The sequence below is a fragment of the Malaya genurostris genome, chromosome 2 (genome assembly GCF_030247185.1).
Source record: "Malaya genurostris strain Urasoe2022 chromosome 2, Malgen_1.1, whole genome shotgun sequence".
In the NCBI taxonomy this organism is placed as follows: domain Eukaryota; kingdom Metazoa; phylum Arthropoda; class Insecta; order Diptera; family Culicidae; genus Malaya; species Malaya genurostris.
Window position 1 is genome coordinate 58,889,855 of NC_080571.1, and position 4,925 is coordinate 58,894,779.

Genomic DNA, 4,925 nt, shown 5'->3' on the forward strand with positions numbered 1-4,925 from the left:
GGTTGCTCTTCAAAAATGCTTTGATTCATTGCCTTGTTACACACACTTTCCTTGCTTTCCTTGAACCAAGGGGCCACCGCTGGATGGTGCAAATTAAAACTAACGATCCACGCACTGTTTGAACGCGAAAACAACAAAAAGTCTTCTATTTGAGACGCTAAAAAGGCATAGAAAAAAGCTTTTAGCATGAAAAGTGTCGTAGTGCCATCCAGGCTGATCACAGCGCAATAAAACAAAAGACTTTTCACAATTGGGTAACATAATTTTAACTGAATGTGAAACGCAATATCAGCGTTTTCAATTGCATTTTCTAAGGCCAAATTTCGATGATCTGCCCACATAAGAGGTATCATCGTTGCTGTGGTGAGTAAGCGATGTGATAAATGTTGTATTCGAATTGTGATGGTCAACATCTGGTCGTATAATTCATTCATGCGCAGATTCGCTGGTGCTAATTAGTCCACACCGCGAGGAACGACTCATTCGACATTCGGCTGTAGGTCATAGTCGCATCAATTGTGAGCGAAATGTTTTTCTGCATCGTGAAATTGGAGGAATTTCTATTAAAATTAAATAAAAGTAAGTCTAGTCAAAAACAATACCATTCCTGTCAAATCATGACCGATTCAAATGAATATGAATCAATCAAGGTTTTGTAATTCGAATCACACGTCTTCACACTAAAATTCATTTCTACTCAGCACAGAAATACAATAACAAAGACTTTCTTTATTACATTTTGTATCAAAATAAAAAAAGGGAAATTTCGAAAAATTTTGACGGGAGTGGAATTTGTTCACGTTCGACGCACACACGCCTACTGCGAACGTTCGCCTAATGCATTTGGTATAACTAAAGCGATATGAAAACTGAACTCGATAAACATGCAACACTTTCTTTGGTGTATGATTAGTTTATAATGTAATATTCACATGTTTCACATGCAAAATTTCGTCACAATCTGTCAAGTAGTAATCGAAATGACTTCTAAGTAAGAAGAGCTTCAACAAAAAAATGTTGGGTGCGGTGGTGGAAAATCTAGACCAGTTCCACTGGTGGATCGCGAAACAGTTGGGAATCGACAATTCGATCGTGTCCCGTAAGATAAAATTGTTCAAGAGAACCCAGACGATGCAGCAGTGCGCCGGGAGCGCAAGAAAATCGAAGAAATTCAACCCCGAGAACGCAAGGAAGATGAGCGATTACTTCAAGCACTATCGGGATGTGATCAAGACGGTAAATTTTTCCATCTGCTATGTTCAATAAGAGAAGAAGGGGACTAACTTCATGTAGATAAAGATAAAGAAAGCGCCCAACCGAACCGATAAATGGAATTAGGTGCTCAAATTATGTGCCAGGAATCTGTAACAAGAATGGTTCAAGAGCTGAGGCCAGTAGGTCGCGTATAAACACGTGGCTCGCTCTGCGTTCTACATTTTTCTCCATGGTCTCTTGCATATGTGCAAAATGACTTTCGATGGGCCGGGTGGCCAAGAAAGTCTTGATATTTTCGGTTCCAAGTTTGACTATATCACATAAAATCTAATAAAGCTACATTACCGCTACCGATAGATACCGATTTTATTTTTCTCTCATGTTTTGTTACGTTACCAGGGAACAAGAGCAGAAAAACTGGCGCCGCCATAGAAATCGACTAACCTTCACAAAAGTAACATTCACTTCATTTTGATCGCGACAACATATATGTTTTTATGCACAAATCGCATCTAAATTAAATTATCTAGACATTGTTAGGATAGATTTTTGATCCATGCTTTTGAAGGCGAGATATTCAATGAACAAGTTGAAAGACGGCATTTTCAGCTATGCAATTCTTCCTTCAGAAAAAAGACTTTCCCGACCGCTAAAGTCAATGAATCATTCTGAAATTTCCACAGAATAATCTAAACTAATTTTCTAAGAGATTGTCAGTTGGGTTTTTTTTTATATTCGTCACCGTTTCTGAGAAAATCAGATTTAAAGCGAGAAAAAGCCCTCTAAAACACACTTTCCTCAGCCCTTAAGTAACTGAAATGCATCGCAAAGGACATGCAAAAAAGTGCGGCGTCCACTTTAGATACCCGGTTTTGAGTTTTCTCGGGATGTTCCGAAAGAAGACGATCGACAAATTTGCCTAGAACTACTTGATGTGACAGTCGATCTAAGTCTGCGGCAAATTCAGGAAACCTTTTTGGCTTTCTAGCTAGATCTGGCATCGTGCCATTGCGCGAAATCGGTGACTTAGCGTTTCGAAGAAAACGATGTTTTTTTGTGCCGAAGAATAATCATCCTTTTCCAAATCCCAAACTCAGTATAATTAGAATTTAGAATTAGAAACTATCAATTGAAGAATTTGAGTTTTTCGCCCTTTTCAGTGGTGGTATAAAATTTTTAACACACTTTACCCTATATTTCCGGATCCGGAAGTCAGATTCGGATGAATTTAAAGAAATCCGTATGGGACCACAGGACCTTTCATTTGAACCTAAGTTTGTGAAAATCGGTCGCGCCATCTATGAGAAAAGCTAGAAAACATATTTTCATTTTTTTACACATTTTACCCTATAACCGGAAGTCAGATCAAAATGAAATTCAGGAAATTCAGGAGTAAAATTTCAAACCAATCTCCAGGAAATCGATGCTGTTTACTTAATCATTTCTGAAAAAGCATCGTCGCTCTGATCTACGATTTGAATGTTTAAGCACTCATCACCCTGTAATTCCGGAATCAGAAGTCAGATCCGGATAAAATTCCATGCCATTCCATGAACCATGCTGGAAAAGCACTTTTTCACCAGCTCTAACACATCATATTCATTATTAGACAGTGTTAACAACATTATGAGAAAATTCATATTATGGAATGAGGTTTTCCTAAAATGCCATTATTTACAGTTTTTATTTTAATGAATATATCAGGTGTACAACTTTGCTTCCGCCGTTTTTTTTCCAAAGTTAAATGCTTCATTGCGAAAAAGTGCTTACAGATGTATTATTCAAAGTATTATCCGTCGCTAGCGACAACTTTCTCCCATCTTTCCGGCAATTTTCGGATCCCGGCTCGAAAAAAGAAGTCCTCTTTTGACGCTATCCATGAAGCAATCCATTTTTCCAACTCTTCGAAGGATTGAAAATGTTGATCTGCCAGGCCGTGTGCCATCGAACGGAATAGGTAAAAGTCAGAAGGGGCGACATCTGGGGAATACGGCGGGTGGGGCAAGACTTCCCATTTCAGCGTTTCCAGGTACATTTTGACAACTTTTGCGACGTGAGGCCGAGCATTGTCGTGTTGGAGGATGACTTTGTCGTGTCGCTCTTGATATAGTGCGATGATGCAAAATATAGAAAAATTCTCATTAACTTGACATAACTGTATACCAAATTGAAAAGGTTATGCTAGTTTATACCCAGAGAAAGTTTCTAATTTATTCAAGCTTGAAAAACAATTTTTTTGACAGAATCTTCTAGTGATATTTTTGAAAATATGCATAAATATTTTTCGAACTAATCAGTCTTTATTAAGACTATCACAATATCAGTCTAATCGAAGACTAATTTAGTCTAGTTAATTTAATTTCAAATTTCAAAAATGTCTTCGTCCAACCGGAAAGGCAACAAGCCTAAGGCTACAAACAAATTCAATACGGAATAAATCACAATCCGTTATTCAACATTTTTCTAATAACATTCACGATCTTACAGAATCTGAATGTAAAAATAACAGTCAATGGATGGCTCTCTCCTTCCGTTGATCCTATGTCGTCTAACAATATTTACGATATTCTTCCTGAATCCGATTGTAGCGACATAGAAGAAAATTCTTCAAAAATTCCCAAAATGGACGCTTGTCGTTCTGGAAAGGAACATCAATCTATGCCTCCAGTGACGGTGATGATTTCCGACTTCAAAGCATTCCGTACTGTACTTTCTACTTTTCTCCCGGAAGTAAAAGTCTCATTTCAAATCGGACGAAGAGGAGAATGTCGAGTCTTGGTTAATGGATTGGAAGATTATGAACGTTTTATCCGATATTTGTCCGAGAAACTTCATAAATTTTATTCATATGATATAAAATCAGACAGACCCTTCAAGGCTGTCTTGAAAGGTTTATAAAATGATTAAAGTACTGATGAAATTAAAAATGAACTAAAAGAATTGCTTGGTTTTGCTCCTTCCCAAGTAATACTTATGAAAAAAAGAGCGAATGGTACTTCTAAACCACGCTCTGGAATTTCCCATGAACTTTACCTAATACACTTCAATCGAAGTGATGTAAACAATTTGAAAACTTTAGAAAAAGTACGTTTCATTTCCCACATTAAAATTCATTGGCAACATTATAAACGGCACAATCATATTGCAAACTTAACGCAATGTCGTCGTTGCCAAGACTTCGGCCATGGAACCAAAAATTGTCATATGGATATACGGTGTCTAAATTGTGGTAAATCGCATTCGAAAGCCGTTTGTCTAATGAATGAAACCACTGATAAATTTTCATGTTCAAATTGCGATGGAAATCATAAATCCAATTATTTGAAACGCTCGTTCGCTTAGACAACGAGTCAAATCAATGACCTTAAATTTACAGAACATACCTGAAAATAAAAAAACGTTACAAATGCCACGCCTAATTCTTCTAAGGCACTTAGTTCTTCGAATTTAAAACAAAAAACAGGCACGCCTTCCAATTTGTCTTCTAACGGAAACAATTTATTGACAGGTAGATCGACCTCGTCATCATCTTCTTCTAATGACAGTTACGCTTTGGTAGCAGGTAGACAAATACTTCTTAATTCTTCTAATGTAAATAATCAAAACACAGGAATGCCTTCCAGTTCATCTTCTAACGAAAACAGCTTATTAATAGGTAGATCGGCCAAGTCATCTTCTTCTAATGGCAGGTAGAAATCTACGTACCAATA